Below are 17,095 nucleotides of genomic sequence, written 5' to 3'. Positions count from 1 at the left end.
AATAGAAAATCCCCTCTGACTAAGCAATTAGCTGCAATTTTAGAGTGAAGGTGTTTTAAAGATTAGTACACGTTTGACTACGCGGAACAAAAGTAAATGTCTCCTCACTCACAGACGTAGCATTCATGGATCTGCATGCGGCAAATTCTTTTGCTTTGTATCTCTTGTTTTCCCTTTCATGATAATAGCTGGGCATGAGTTTGTGGGTTTCCTTGTTTGTTTTTAAAGGCAGTGGAAGGAGTTGGAAAAGATTTTCTGTGCAGGAAGTATGAGCCTATTGGTTTAGCTCTCTCAATAGGGGGATTATAGAGTCAGAAACGTGGGGAAACCCTGGTTTGGAAGATCCTGTACACATTCCTTCAAACTGTTCTGGCGTCTCTCCAAAAACAATGGTGGTTTATGTAAGGTATTGAGAGAGAATGACGGGAGCATGAGTATAAATCTGCCTCTCAGTAAGTAGGGAAAATATGCTTGTTATTTCGTTCAAGCTTGTTCAGGGGTAGAGAGAAGGGTAGGCAGGCATAATGCCAAGTGGTAAGGTAGGCGTTGCCAGTAACCAGGATGGTTTCTCACATTAGTAATGGTTCCTCCTCATTTTCAGGTGAACAGTTCAAAAACATTCAGCTTGACAGGGCCTGAAACCTCTAAGAGCTTTGGAAAGGGGGTTAGTTGCTTAGGAGCCTCGCAGGTTTGAAAGGATGTGAAGGCCGTGGCTGGGGTAAGCTAGGCCATCCTGCCTGCAGCTGTCCAACCTGAAGAGACTTATGCTGCTGTTGCTCAGCTTCCCCACCCAGATGGAGGACGATGCCCCCCAGATCTACCAGAGTGGTCCCTCTGGGTTGGTCCCTGATCTAGCTCCAGGAGGAGGCATGCTGAAAGCAGAAAACTCAGTCACCAGCCAGAGCCTGTCTTGCCTCCCTTACAGCCAGACCCCCCACATTCCTTGAGAAGCAAATATTGGCTTGCATGGTGAAAATATGTCTTCACGTGCATGTGATTTACATCCCACATAAAGCTCTGCTAGGTTCTGCGTTTGTACCCCAAACCATTTACCAAAACACTGCCCTCCTGTGCTCCATTTTCTTCCTTGTAGCGAGTTTCCCCCTCCAAAAATAGAGAAAAACCGTACTGCTCCTGCTTGCTATATGAATGAGCAGTGGATGTGATTCTGCAGATCCAAACCTTTTCCGAAGTGCTAAACCTCTTCAGTTTGTCTTTTTAGTTGCATTGGTTGTACGTAAAGGTCACTTGGACAGTACTGGAGTCAGAGATGCTGGCAGTACCTCCTGGGGTGTAAATGGCTGCCAACGCACAAGGGCACTCACTGACCAGGAGATGAGTTACTCTGGGACTTTGTCATGGGGCTCTTCACACCCAGGGTGAAGTCTCACAGCTGGCTTTGTCCAGGATTTGTCCTGCACTTTGTGCCAGGATCAGGGTGCCTTTGTCCCCCATGCTCACAATACCCCAACACCCTCCACAGGATGACAACTCCTTGTGAAGTCAAGGTGAAGGCTGCCACCTACTGAGTCACCAGAGCTGCCTCCAGTGACACCTGAGCATGCCTTGGAGGTTTCTAATCAAGAAGGCAGGCACACAAAGCCTTATTTCCAGCCCTTCAGTAGCCAATTGCTTTACTGCCACTGAACACAAGACTTGTGCATGTGTCTCTTAGCACTCCGCGTGCCCATTGTGCACAACTCACCGGCCAACCCTAAGGCTCTGCAAGAAGCTGTATTTGCCTTGCCCAAACCAAACTGAAGCAGAGGTACTTGACAGCAGTGTTGCAGGGAAGGATCTCAGCGCAGGATTCAGTAGGCTCTTTGGATCTGAATCTAGATCTGAAAAGCAGTTATCACTCTCATGTAGTATGTTTACATTTAGACACATTAAGTTTGGATAGCAGGACTTTGGTATGAGCTTGCACATTGCAGACTGGCTTTTTAAGAACAAATTATCTTCAAAACCACCTGAAGGATCTGAATACCTAGTCTGTGTTTGTAACATAGGGCTCCCATGGGAGCTCTTAAAAACTGCTGTTGAGAGGTATGCCCAAGATGAAATTCCAGGCAAGTCAATCGCAGAGTAAATCAGGTAATCACTCGTGAGCGTCAAATGCTGATGTTCTGACTAATGTTGTGCCTGACAGTCTGAAAGGATCAGAAAAAAAGATCTTCTCCCACCCACCCCCAAAGTCTTGAGATTAACAACATTAGATCCTCAGGAACGTTCACTGATCCCTGTCAGTACACACACATACACACGCATGGAGTAATTCCTGTGTTACCAGCTCTCCTAGATAGGTTTTTAACTGATCTGTGAGGAATTCATTCTGCTTGGAAGGTGCCCACTGAGAGCTGCTTGCTGCCTGACCTGATCATGCGGACCATTTATTGTTCCAAGCATACTAACAGAACTTTATGCCCGTCCAGCAAATGATACTGATCTCACTACATGGAGGCATGTTCCCCGATGTTAGGATGAGGCATCAATCTGCTTGCTCTTCTCACGTCAAACCCGACACCAGAGCAACCTTCTGTTTATTCTCATACTCGGGTCTCAGTACACATAGGGTGGGCTTTACTGTTAACTTCATTAGTCTGTAAGTTAGGCATTTAATGCCTACCTCCTTTATAGCCAGCAGAAGGAGAAAGAAACATCTCCAGGGGATGATTCATCTGGATTATTTTATATGCCTCATGTTAAATGAATTCCCTGTGGAGATGCCCTCTCCTTCACTATCTCAAAACAGCTAACTTAAGCTTGGCACCTATCTGCTCAGTGGGTGAATGCAGGGTGAGTGAACCACAGCATTAGTTTCTACAAATAATTCAATACCTTAGACCCCACTGAAGTGAAGAAGACCACAAGGGATAGTCTGACTGTACATAGCAGCGGAGATTTAGCAACCGAAGTGTCTAGCGTGTTTGATACTAGAGGCCAGATTCACTAGAATCATATTCTTAAAGCAATTAAAATCCGATTGTATAATGAATGAATTGGAGATCACCGCAAAGCTATGAGTTTCCCACCCTTGTTTCAAGTTGCAAAGACCTGGGATCATCTCATCTAAGCATCTGTTGCAAGTACAATTTATTGTGCTGTTGCTGGGAGGGTTATGATAAGGGAACAAAGCTGCAGAGTTAATTAATTAATGGAAGTCAGCAGTGGGTGGGGAGCACTGTAAGGCTACAGGGCTCTCCATACCTTTCGCAGGGCTCTCGTTACCCTGGAATGTACTGATGGCTGCCATGAGGCACTACTGACTTTGATCTCCAGACAGTCGCAGGCCTTCTTACAGCCAGTGGGTGTGTTAGCACTCTTCTGTCAGGCTCAATGGAGGGAGCAATTAAACCTCATTTATGTAGGAGATAGCCTTGAAACAAGAGGAGCCGACACCCCAAAAATCACATGACATGGCCTACTCAAAGCTAGGCTGTTTGGGTGGCTGGAAGGGTCTTGTTCTAATTATGTTCACTGGGGGAAAAGATACTGTTGTGGTATTAAGTGAACTTGTTCAGGATAAAAATATTTTCCGTATTTTTTCCAATGCCTGCTCTTAATCAATAATTGAGTAAGCCTAGATGGGTTTTTGGTTTGGTTGTACGGGACTCGAGTCTGATCACCTGGCGACAGAGACAAGGCTGAAGAACTCTGAGTGACAGTACTGGAAAGGGAATGATAGCAAGGTACCGTCTTGGGAAACTTCAAACACATCACTTTATCAAAGCATGATTCAAGACATCACTCAGCAAGTTGCTACAGACACAAGTTATCATCTGAATACCAAGCACATTCCAGTATCTGCCTCTGAAATGAGGAGTCTACATTTCTTATTCAATATTGTTAATATGACATGCTTTCCCTTCTGAACAGATGTAAGAACTCCTTTTCCTAGCAGAGATGATAGGACTGGGATCCTCTGCAAGCTCTGGGAACGAGCAAAAGCCCCTAGCAAGAAGAAATCAACTTTTTTAAAATGTGCATTGTTATTTAGAAAAATGGAGCAAAGAATATCTGCAGTAGCTATAGCAGGAAAATAAGGGATGTGGACCTATAGAGACACAGAGGGAGCATGGGGACTGGTTTGCTACATGTGCATACGGGGCTGGTTTGCATTTTCTTCTACCTGCAAGATCACTTCTGGCTTCAAACTGGAGTTGACCAGAGAGGGAACCACTGAGTGGAAATGGCCTTTGTGTCTCTGCACGGATTATTGTGCAGTGAGCCACAGTGCAAGCAGAAAGTGGCTGCTGGGGGTACAAGGGGTGGATAACCTACCCCAGTCACAGCTCTTTCCTGACCTACGCTGCCCTGCGCTCTGGCTGCTGCTGGCAGAGCACAGGAGCATGGAAGCCACCCTTGCACACCTTCCTCCCTTTTGCTGAGGGGAAGCTGCCTAAAATGGCATGCCAAAGTGCTTGGCAGTACAGAAATGTAACGTCATTCAGTAAAGCCACTACCCATTTACAGAAGGCCTGCATCACACTGCAGTATTTTAGGTTATTTTCCTAAGGAAGTGAGTCTTAGCTGTTGTGCAACCTATCTCTCTGTTAGCCTGCCTCTAACAACAGGTCGAATTCAGACAAACAGCAGGGATTTCAAGGATATGATGTTCATTTCTGTGTCACGAATACAGCTCACTGGAGAAGGAACAAAATAGTCCGAGTGCCCACACTAAGTAGAAACTGGCAATTCAAGCTCTCCTCAAAGAGCCCACAGGCTCCTGCTGTAGGCACCAATCCAGAGGAAACCTGGGACCATTGGTGTCTGGGGAGCAACTGCTTTGCACAGGCAGTGCAGGGACAGTCAGAGGGGTGAAGATAAGAAAACTGTGTTGGAAAAACCCTTTCTAAAGCTCAAGCCCATCCCTGCTTCATTCTTGCTCTGGTCACAGTGTTTATGCAAATAATTTGATATGCCTTAAGAAGCTGAACCAGTTGGCTGTTGACTTAAGCAGTTGTCAGTTCACTGGCAGAGGGCATCCACTGCTCTGGCAGGAGGAAAGGTCAGCAACACTCCTGCCCTGTCAGCAGCACAAACCAGAGAGAAAGTCAGTAGAAATTTTCCCATCATCTTTCTCTCTGACACCAAGGCACTATTTTATTTACAAAGTCGAGGCAGCTCGTCTCCTTAGCCACAAAGTATAATTGAAAGCAGTCAAAAGAGCATTCAACTACAGCTACACATTATAGCCACATCAAGCATTTAAAAAATAAATGTCTGGGCCATCTTTAGACATGCAGAAACCACATTACTCTCAAAAAATAGATATACTAGAGACACTTCCTTATTTGCCAACTGATTTCTCGTCTGTTGGATGTACTGAGATCATGTTTTCAAATTTTTTGTCCACAGCCCTGAGGGAATGAAACCCATTTTAAGGAAAAGATTCCTGCCTCATTCAAAAATCCCTGTCTTCTGGGGTCATAAGGAGCACTCCAAATATCACCAAACTAGCAAGAGCTGGCAATTCCTAGTCTAATATGTCAGAGAAGTTTGCATGGATTGTGCACACATACAGTTATGCTATGCCAAGCATTTTGTCTCTTGGCCTGCTTGAAATTTACTGACTCATGGAATCAAGTTGTTTTCTCTTCTCAGAGAAGCAGCCCCAACCATGGCCTACAAAGCCCTGACCCAAACCCTCCTGCTCTAGAAGTAGATTGGCATGAGGTACTTCACCAAGTAACGTCATCTCTTCAGTGCTTGTCTGCAGGAGTCGTTGGGGCCTCATTTGTTCCCGAAAACCAAATTACTTGAATTCTGAAAATGGACATCCCCACTAGAGATGCCAGACAACCCACCTGAACCCAGCTTTGAACTGCTCATTCACGCAGAGCAGGAGGGGATGCCTTTAGGGTTCTGATCCTTGTGATGGTCACAGACATCTGTAGGGGCCAACATGTCTCAGAACATTGATGCCCTGGGCTCGGTAAAGAAGAGTTGTGTGAACATTACCTTTTGCTTCACTGTTGGGTCCTGCTAGAGACTGAGCATACTGAACTGAACTCCAGGTAGTGCAAGCAATGCATTTAGCCCCTAGCCACCTAAAGTGAACTGAACTCTGGGGACGTGGCCTGTGTGGCCGGGGATCTTGTTCACTAAATTCATAAGCAACAAGCAAGGAAAATGTCTGGGCTGCAAGGATGCTGGACAATTATTTAACAATACATTTTAGTCAACCCTATTAAACCTGTCAACCTTCCGTACCTAACCAGAAGTCTCCTCCCTCTTCCTCCCAGGGTCCAGTTGCCTTTTAAATAGCAGACATGATTCAAATTAGGATGTGTAGGGAAAGCATACCCCTATTTTCACTAACTGTGCTAAATGGGACTCAGTGGAGACTCACAAATCCAACTGTTCTACCTTTGGAGAGCTTCTCCAGAGGAGATATTTTCTGGATCAATGCTATATGTGTTCTCCTTCTCCCCCTAATTTATGAATAGCAGAAAGCAACAGAATCCTAGCTATGTATTTGGTGGGTGTAAAAGAATGACTCATTAGCCTAATGGAGAGTTATCTGGGCAGTAAATGCACAAATGAGAATATATGACAGTGAGTCACCACTGATTGTAGGCCTGGGTGGGACAGATGCAGGTACCATTTTGTTAGGGATCAGTGTAGGGCAGAGTTCAAGATGGGTTCAGAGGGGCAAGATGCTTTTTTATACCTTAACTAAAGACCTTTATATGTAAGATACAGTTGCCAGGCTCCCCTGTATTCACTTCACCAGCAATATCATCCAAATAGAGTCAGTCTTGCTGGATGGAGAGGTCTTGGAGATACTTAGCTACATTTCCGCTGGAGAAATTTCTGCAGGGTCTCGCAGAGAAAGGCTGTCTTGTTGAAAATGCATCCAAGGCAGAAACCAGCTCTGAGCACTGATGTGGTGCAAGTCATGAAGAAGTAGAGAGCCACCAACCACTTCTGTACAAGCCCTATACGTTACTGGCACTCAGATCACCTTGGCCTGAGCAGCAAACCCAGCTTGGCATAGCTGAGGCTGTAGGCCGGAGATGGCAGCCTGCAGTGCAGCGTGACTGCAGCCTTGCCTCTGGCTGGGCATCCTCGGCCAAGCGGTGGATACCTCAATTCCTCATCCCTGGGGAGAAGCTGACAGACCTCGTCTGCTGAAGAGCACATGGAGGAGCTGTGCTGTGTTCCCCCCATGTGAGGGCCCTCAGCTGGCTTGCCAGACGCTCACAAATGATGCAAGACCGCGATTGCCAGCCTCCTCTTCAGGGAGCAGCAGTTCGGCTAGTGCTTGCCAGTCGCCCACAGGTTACAGTAGCAGTGTTGTGATGCAAGAGGGGAGATAAGGCGATACGAACACCACGACTGGACTCATCCCTCCAGGGGCAAGGAGTCACGCTCATCAAAGCAGACCCCTGGGACCACAAAGCCCACTTGGCAGGCAGGCCAGCACCAGCGTAATGCAGCAATCGCCTCCTGGGCATCCCTTTGCCACGCTGTTTTTGGTGGAGCCCACGTGGCAGGGCTGCTTTGAGGAAGGTGTTTGGAGGTGATATCCACATCTTCATGTGAGCTAAGTCTGGAGGAAGCTGTAAGAGGAGCATAGGCTCCTACAGCTCTTGTTAGACCTACTCAGTTTGAACCTGCCCAGCATCCATGGCCCCCCTCACATGTCAGCCAGTTCCTGAAACATCCCAGCTTGGCTTAAGGCACCATTTTCCGTTCCCATTTGAGGAAAGGGACCCAAACCACCATCGTCTGCTCATCACACTGCTTGCGTAAGCATCAAAGCCTGACACGAGGCCAAATGGTCACGTTTAGGTCTCGCCATAAGCCTGTCAGCACTGCCAGGCCTTGTGGCTCTGCCAATGCAAGCAGGTGTTGTTCCTGTGCATCTTCCCAGCTGAAGTCCAGGGCAGGGATCTTCATTTTGGGGGTTAGAGCTGACGTTTTGGTTCAGAAGGAGCTTCTGTGACTTGTCTTGGGCAAGTGTTAGCTCCAGATCCCAGCCTCGGGCTTTTGGAGTGACCCACAATTTTGATGCCTGTTATGAGGAGGAGGTTTGAGGAGGAGCATTGTGCACGCCTCCCTAGATACTTCAGTCTATGCATTCAGCAGTCATGAGATCCTAAGTCACTAGTTGCTTTTTAAAGCTCTGGCCTGGAATTTCTGATGGATGAGAGATGTCAGAAAGTGAAATTAGCCTTGCCATCAAGTGAGTCCTCCCAGTATGTGAGAGAGTTACAAAACTTCGTAGGCACCATTACACAACAAACAGCTGCATCTGGTTTTGGGAGAAGTCTCCGCCCTGACATATGGTTTGTACCACTGCTCTACTCACGTTTTTTTAGGGACAGAACTGGATTTGCAGGTGGTGCTAAAGTTGCGCTATGCAAGGCCGTGCAGTAGACAGGGGCTACAGCTGACTTGGGAGAGTTTGTGGGCCTTCCTATAACCACAAAAAGAGGGCAGCCAGACCTTGTGATGCACCTGTGGATGTAGGACTTCACTGCGGTATGGTGATGTGATGTTTCTTGCCTCAAGCTTAAAGGTGTCTTCTGTGAACTTGTGCATGGCAGTACCGGTGGGGCTAGGGTGCCCTTTACATTGGTGTCACTAGTCCAGAAACACCGTGCTCCCCATATCATTTGGGAAGATCCTTCCCATCATTCTGATCAGCGCAGTGACATCTTCGCAGAGGATTATCTCCCCCAGCAAGCTGAGCCCAAACCCACTGCCTACCCAAATCCCATCATGCTGCGCTCCCAGCCAGGGAGTAAACAGGCAGCACAATCCACATGCGACTCCGAACGCCAGTGTTTGATGTGGCTCGCTTCCCCAGGGCCAGCCAAATTCCCACCCGCCACAGCACTTGGGGCAACAGGACAAACAAGCAGCACCGACACGACAGAGCTGCCAGGTGTTGACACCAAGGAGTTGGGGGAGTTCACAGAGGAATAACAAACAAACAGTACCGATGAAAAAATACTTTCCTTCTCTGCCTAGCAGCTCTGCAAAAGCCGGGAGACAATCAGTCCAAAGTGCCACACACATATTAGGACTTGGTAATTGAATGAAATCATACAGCCTCGTGATGATAGGGCATAGGAGTCTATAGGGCATATTGCTCAACTCTCTTAGTGTCTTTCTATATCTGGAGCAGTTACTCTCCTGGGGGAGAACTGTCAAGGGTATCTAGTAAGGAAATGACCAAACTAATATGTCTTGTTGGAGCAAATATCTTCAATGAAACTGCACAACAAGAGCTCTTGTATCTTGATTAGCCATACAAAGCACGTGAACTTACAGGAGAAAATGGTACAGCTACCAGGGTGTCACATCCTTCCTTTTGCTAACTGCTATCATCAGGTGTCAGGCACACTTTCCTAGCACTGGCCTGGAGCACAGCACTCACGCATTCATGAGCAATGGGGACTGCAAGCAGGCTGTCCAGGGGGAACCCAAACTGATCGTAGGCAGTCCCAAGTTTCAAAGGCAGAAGAATTCAGGAGTGCCCAGGAACCAAACTGCAAACCGCATATCAAAATTTAGGTCAACATTTACATACTTCAATTCTATGTGTGTAAATTGTGGTGTTAGTGTAAATGTATAATGAGTAAACATCAAATGCAGACAGTCTGATTTTATTTTCCCGGTGACACATCTATGCAACATCCAGTGAGGTCAGTGAGCACGTTTATTCAGATGACTTAGTATGTATTTTAGACTTTATGTAGGAATATGGGACTGGAAAGTAATTCCTGGTGCAAGTCCAGCCACTTTGTATAATCCTGTTAATTCATTTACCGTGTTCCAGTTTAAACCCACTTGGGTTTCCTGGCCCAACTTTATTTACCACTAGTCCAAGGCAGAACATGAATGGTGAATCCTTGCTGAGTCTGTGCACTTCTTACTCTTTGTTTGATTGGTTTTAGGCACAAGATTGGCATTTAACACAAGTTCCACATCCACCTCTCTGACTTACTGTGGACTCAGAAACTCTTCATTCCATAGACTGGAAGTTGTTTTTACAGGATTTGACGAATCTGAGCTTAAGAGTTTAGGAGTCCCTTCTGAGAACAAATCAGGCCACAAAAGCATGTCAAATTTGACATTCCTGATTACCAGAAACTCAAATCGAGTTCCTCATGCTGCTTTTGTACTAGTCTTATGCCTAAAAGAGAAATACTCATAACAAAAATGCAAACATTTCATTTCTGTTAAGCCAACATTCAGTTGACGTGAAACAATTACTATCTATTCCAGTGCTTTCCCTGTGGCAATGCTGTAAATAACATTTACTGTCTGGATGAAAGCAGCTGCCAACAAGAAGCAACAATATCAATTCATATAAAAGAAGCTTGCAATTGTTCTGTGGAACTGTACTCCTTAAAAATTAGTAAATGTGATACTGACTTAGAAATTTAATTTGCAAGGTAATGATTCATTTTTAATGGTGCAATTCTTCAATTGCACTCTGGGTGCAATTTTTTGTTACTTTTCCTTCTAGCTATTGTATGTCTGTCTTCCATGGTGGATTGTAGTCCTCTTTAGCAGATCATGAGCAAGTTGTCTCCAAGGCCCATGAAAAACAAAAAGGGACGTGAAATGCATGTTGTTTTTTTCACTTGGGAAGGTTTCCTCTTCTTTCACTTGTCTTTAGGTACCACAACAAACGTTGTGGTTTGTCATTTTAGGATCTTGTTCTTTCTACTACTCACAAAAGCAGTGATAACATCAGTAGACTGCTGGGGAACAACATTATTTGATGTCTGCCACTGGGCTGGCGTTGTGTACAGGGATGCAGTCTAGCTCTCCTGAAGTCAATACAGAAATTCCTACTCATCTCTGGGAAGATCAGACCAGTATTGCTAAAGACAGTTTTGTTTTTTTTTTAAAGACCAGGACCCAGGAGCATTTAATGTGAAAGCACAATTAGCGCATGGGCAAGTCATGTGTTTGTGCACACAACTGCAAATTAGGCATGCGATGGTTGTGGTAATTACAGGTTCAAATCCAGTTTCCATTAAAGTGGGCATTTTCCACTCTGCTTAAGACTTCCAGCATGATCCAACATGAGTCCAGCAGACAGAGTCCAGTCCACAAGCCCATGCCATCCACCTCTCTGCCTTTTCTCATCTGCCGTGGAGAAGCCAGGAGTAAACTACGACAAATAGAAAAAAAAAACTATAGACAAGGCATTGTCTATTAAACATTGAAGTAACTTCTCTAGCACCTATCAAAAGTAGCACTTAAGGCCAAAAGCCATTAATGCTGCTCTTGTGGGAAAAAGGATACACACCTAGAAGGCGAATTCATCGAGGCGCTAGCACAGTGAGGAGCAAGGCAGAGACCCACGTGCTGCCACTGTCCACTTGAAGAAGAAAGGGGAGACCCACAGGGCAGAGGAGCATGCTGCCACCCTGGCTGTGAGCTGACATGACTCCTGGGGAACTGACCTTAGCTGCCAGGGACTTGAGTGTGCCACAGCCCACCATCACCACTGCCCTGAGACAAGGAGGAGAGGAGAGGAGAGGAACCCACAGCCCCAGTAACTCTTGTTGCTTCTATGGGCATCAGGCACAGCTCCTGCGAGGTCGGTGGACCCACACTGGTCCTGCAGTTGTGTAGGTAAAACAAAATCAGGGCCCAAGCCTGAGAATTAGGGCCCTTTCCAGAGGGAAAAAGAGCTCCACTCCCAATGCTACGCCCTTCCTTTCCAACCTCTCCCCTAAATCCAGGTTACCCAATTCCAACATGATTTAGCTCACAGCTAGCTACCACTTTGAAATGCTTTCCTCCTGTCACCCTTGTCTGCCCTTCGCTATTTCTTAACCGCTCTGTCACATGCCTTGCATTGCATGACTTAATCGTTTGAGACTTTGGACTTGATTTACATATATAAACAAATAAAAAGTTACACACCTGCAGTTGATTCGGCCAGCTGGCAAATGCCTGAGCAGAAGCTGCATTCCTGGATCATGACATTTAGCAGAGCACCAGACTTACACAAACTGCTCACCGATAACTATTGGCAGCAGCCAGTGCCTATGCCCCCATTGGCCTTTCTCCCACGAAGGTGAGGTACAGCAAGAGGAAGGCCCAGAGCAGCAAATCCAGCCATCTCTGCTCCTTTTTGCGCAAGCGCCTTGTGTTTGCTCCAGCACATGGCCCAGGAAATCCAACCAGTTTAGCAGGAGTGCTTGGGGGTCTCCATGCAGGAATTGGTACGCAGTTGTATCTGCAGTTGTACACACAGGTAGCAAAGACAGGGCCTGATCCTGAAACGTCTCTGTCTCTGTGTGGTAGCTTGCATTGGAAGGGGGGGATGAGGGAATAGGAACATTAATGTCAAGCCCTGACCTCCTTTAAATCATTAGCAAACCTTCCTTTGCCTTGTGCACATGGGCAAAATCCTCAGCTATTTAAAATCTGAGCCAGGTGGCAGTTGTGGCCCAGGGTACCCCCTTTGTCCCTACCACACAAGCTGTTCTAGTATTTCATCTCCGCTGTCAGTTTGTATACAGCTTGACAAAAATGGGTTGCCACTGAGGGCCACAGTCAAAGGTATAAGCTATGTAAGTTTTCTGTACGAACACCAAAGCTTGTCTCCTCGCCTCCTGTCTTGAATATTTTGACACAAATGGTTCCATACATGACAGATCTAAACTTAATGTGGCTCAGAGGCAAACAAAAATCTACAGATAGCTGTGGCACTGGCAAAAATCAGAAATTTCTGTCTGCAAGACTGCAGAATGGAAAAAAAATACGTAATTAAAGAAGACCTGCATAGTTTCAATGGAACGGTAAGTGCTCAGCACTTTCTGATGAGGGATTTAGACTTAGACATGTGAAGAACTGAGGTTAGTAAATGATCAAACATGTTTTTAATGTGTTTTTAACAGTTAACATTTCTTGGCATTGTGTGAAAAGCACTGGTAACTCCTGTGGCAGGAATGAGAGTGCCCACATGTTTTAAGTTGGGTATGTATTTAAACACTTAATTAAAACTCTGGGGCAGTGCAAGTTTCATTAATAATAATCCAGTGTTTCACCACAGGATACTTTAATTGTTCTTCATCAGGAAGATGTGATCCCAGAGACAGAAAGATTATGCATTTAAGAGGCTGAAATGATAACATTCAAAGCACTACCCTACATGATAATGAATCGCCTGTTCATCCTGTAGACTTTGATGATAGCAAGCAAACTGCATGCGTGTTGGGCAGCTGCTTTTGGGGACAGACTTCGCCTGGATTACAGCAAATCTCTGGATAGCAACTTATCTTGGTTTAGGGATGCACAGTACATCATGTTACTTCGCTCTTCCAGTTCAATTTTCATAAGACCCTTGAGAGCTTTGCAACCCAATAATTAAGCCTCTCAACTCTATTGAGAAATAAGCAAGTAGGAGCAACACAGCATCTCAGCATAAGCAATGGAAAATCTAGATGATTGATTGATGTGATTTGGGAAATCCTGTGCATAGATGGCATTGCTACCTAGGCCCAGGTGGCAACTGAACACTTTACCCAATGTGGCTGTCCTTGCCGAGGTGTAACTGTGCAGAAGGCACTGGCTGCGGAGATGCCTTTGGAATTAAAAAAACAAAAAACAAAAAACAAAACAAAACAAAACAAAACAAAACAAAAAAACAAATGAAATCAACAGAGATCATGAAGAGATATCGAGACTTTCTCAGGGACATCTGGGGAGTGCTTTCTAAATCAGCTTTCATTCTCCCTACCAAACTTCTAACCACCCCGGCCTTGTCTCTGCACTCTACTGCTTGTGACTCAAATACTTTCAGTCAGGAACTGGGCAGGAAAGATGTCTGGAGCCAGCGTGCAGCCACACGACAGACCTGTGTGTGGAGTATCTTCCCTGTCTTTGTTCCTCACATTTAGAAAAATGCTCCCTGCCTCGTGTCTTCTAACCTCTGCTGGAGAACTGACCATCCACTACATGCTATAGCATGAGGTGAGACAGGTGAGTATCCAGGGCACAAATGACAAGGCAAATCAAATGTCTGATCATCACAGTCCTTTCCAGCTGTGGCCATTTACTCCAGTTCCCTGCAGGACAGCCAGGACCAGCCCCTGGTGGTCAGCCTCTGAGGGGACACAGGCAAGGACAGCTGCGGTTCCTTTAGCACTCCCTCCCTGCAAGCTACTCCTCCAGCAGGATTTTATCCCACATGGCATTTTAAGCTAACATGAAGAATTCTTCTGCTCCTTTTAGGCAGAGGTTTGTAGGCAAAAAGTCATGTTATAAAGAAGGAAAAAAAAAGGTTGCAGTTGTGCAGATGAAGTGGAACTGAAAGCAAGGTTGTGAAACTGCTAGGAACTAGACAAGTGGGACAGGGCAGTTGCAGAGCACTGAAGGGCTTGCAAAGATCTTGCCAGCCATGTGTGCTGCTGTCTAGAGCAGGATGCACAGAGAGGAGACATCCCCAAGGGGTGCTTACAGATCGATGGCACACAGAGAGCACCTGGTGTGGAGCTGAGCATCGTGGGTGAAGCAATTAACTAGTTAAAAAATACAGGATAAACATGCTAGAATCTGATAGGGGAGTACATGACAGAGAGAAGATGGAACAAGCTCAACCCAGATGAAGGGCAGCCACGGGATACATGCAGAGGGCTGGACAAATGGTAGCCCCTCCACGTGCTGGTCAGCCACTGGCCGCCGCTGTACACTTGTGCTCTCCTGTGTCAGCCCGAACAAACATCCCTCCTGTGAAACCTTGCTTACAGCCTGGCCTGGTGGCAGGGCAAGGCCAGGAGAACTTGGATTAGAAACCAGCTCTGGAGCCCTTGGCTGTGGCCAGAGGAGGAGCAGCTGCCCACTGGGGTGCGAGTAGTGGGAGGGGAAGGCCTGGAAGTAGCAACCACTGGCGGCACCTCAGCGTGTTGGCACAAAGCGCCTGGGCACCTGGCTCTGTTGAGTCACCATGACAGCAAACGCGCTCCTCTGCATTGAGAAAAGCTCGGGGATCAGGACCCAAAGTCAAGCGGCTGCTGTGCCATGGCAGTCGCACCAGCCAGGAGCAGCCGTGCACGGGGCGAGGAGGCGAGCATGGGGCAAGGCTCTTGGGGGTCTGTCCGGGCTGGCGCTGCAGCTATGGAAGCTGAGATGTTTTCCCAGGGCAGGTTAAAGCCGGACAGAAGTCAGCATTAAAGACAGATGTAGAGATAAGGAAGCTGAGATTTACATACATTTACTTCGCCACATCATTCACAAACACACTTTGATCTCGAGTCATCTGTTGCTATAATTACTGAGAGGTGGTTGATACAAACACACTTCCCACTGTGGCTGGGTCACTGCAGCGGGGACTTGCTCTAGCACTGACCCAAGTCTGCGTTCCCAGTCCTTTCTCTGCTAAAAGGATTTCACGCTGTGTGTTTTCCATCAAGTAACCTGGGATATCCAACCTTCTTGACCAGCAGGCAGTTAGCCCTTGACCGTGTGTGTGAAGCCAGCACCGTGGAAAGAGGCTTGGGTGTAAAGGAGAGCTATAGGCTCTTGAGAGCTCATCACGGGCAGACAAACTAATAAGCCATGCCTGGGGGTAGCTCAGGATCAGACAGTTCGGGTGCTTATCTGCGGATGATCGCTGCAGCTTTTGATGTTTTCCTGCTGCTGTTTGGACATGCCCACTCAGGGAGCTGTTCCAGAAAAGCCACTCCACGTTACAGTTTTAGCAGAGTAAGACAGGATTTGATCCTCGATGTAAACATGCCTTCAATAAAACAGGTGCATTTTATCTTTTGCAGCTCCCTACCTCACAGCCTGCCTCCACCAGCAAGGTCAGTGCTGCGTGCCTCCTGTGTGCGGATGGCATTCTTACAGGACGGGCCACAACTTAGGGCTCTTGTCCGGGATGCTGCCTGTGGGCTGCTGAGGACATGCCAATGTGGGGAAGAAAACGCTGCTTCATGAAAAAGGGAGTATGGAAATGATAGGGAGTAAAGGACAACAGCAGAAGAAGGACTGACAATTAGCACTCAGACACAGCCACCTGAAAGGCCTGGAGGCCACCCAAAATAAAGACAGTGTTGCTAATTCCAGAGATGGGACCAGAACAATACGCAAATGTCTCTGGGTGCAGCATGGAAAGAACGAGAGGTCTGTCGACACACTATGCATGCTTAGGGCCTCACTTCAGTAACCACACGAATGCTAAAACACTTCTGTGTCTTGGCCTGGATATCTCCCATCTCAGCGCAAAGGCCTTAAACCTTCCATTAAGCATGATGAAGCTTTGCAGAGTTTGTGTGCAGAGCATGGCAGCCTGGTCTGTGCACCAGGGTGGAAAAGAGGATTTGTCCCTCGTTGTTTTCTGTGGGGAGGGAGAAGGTGTTTGAACAAAGAGCTGGTCAGGGAGACCAGACACCAATGGCTTCCTAGAGTCTGGTGCGTGACATCCCACCCATTTTGTTAGAAATTGCCTTGGTCCCGTCTGAACTCGCTGCTTTTTCTGTCTTTCGTGCCAGCGATAGGAATGACATCAGAAGCACTGAGTCATGAGCAGATGCACCTCAGACTCCGCCACGTTAGCCCAAACTCTGTGCCCTCTGGTCTTTTGAAACCTTCCTTCAGCAGGCCTCTGGCACACACATTAAAGGCCAGTTTTTCGATGTCATCTAGTGCCAGTCAGAAAAGATGAGAGCTTTTTATTGGTTTTATCAGTCTGCATTTTATGTTATCAGTGGTTTCCTTTTCTGCTTGCTTGTCCTTCTCATCCATGCAGTTTCGCTTGCTTCTAGGCTGTTTACACTCACATCATGTATGTTAAGAGTTGCCACATGGTGATTTGATTTAAACAAATAATGTAACAAGTAGCACACAGGAAATGAGACAGAAAAATATTTACGGGAAGTGTAATTTTGGAGGAACAGGACATTTAGCGAAGTTTGTTTCAGATGCTTTGTTTGGAGGTTCTTTTGCTTACATGTCACATCATTTCGTAGGCAGAAGGGGGAATTTCCCTGTGTATGTAATTGTAAGGTTTTTGTAATAAAACTACAGAAGAGGCCCAAATGGGAGACTTTGAAAGGCCAGGATTTCACAAGCAAAAGGTCTGTGTTGAAAATGCCAGGTTAATCCTCAGTGA

General features: G+C 46.5%; 1 long non-coding RNA gene across 1 annotated transcript in view; it reads left to right on the top strand.

Moving 5' to 3' along the window:
* The window catches only part of LOC308194932, an 82,983-nt gene that overhangs the window by 33,637 nt on the left and 32,251 nt on the right, over positions 1–17,095 (top strand). The window lies entirely within an intron of this gene.

Source organism: Anser brachyrhynchus (genome assembly GCF_964034855.1).
Source record: "Anser brachyrhynchus genome assembly, chromosome: 4".
Taxonomy (NCBI): domain Eukaryota; kingdom Metazoa; phylum Chordata; class Aves; order Anseriformes; family Anatidae; genus Anser; species Anser brachyrhynchus.
Note: the sequence above shows the minus strand (reverse complement) of the source record. Positions and strands in the feature narration are given on the sequence as shown.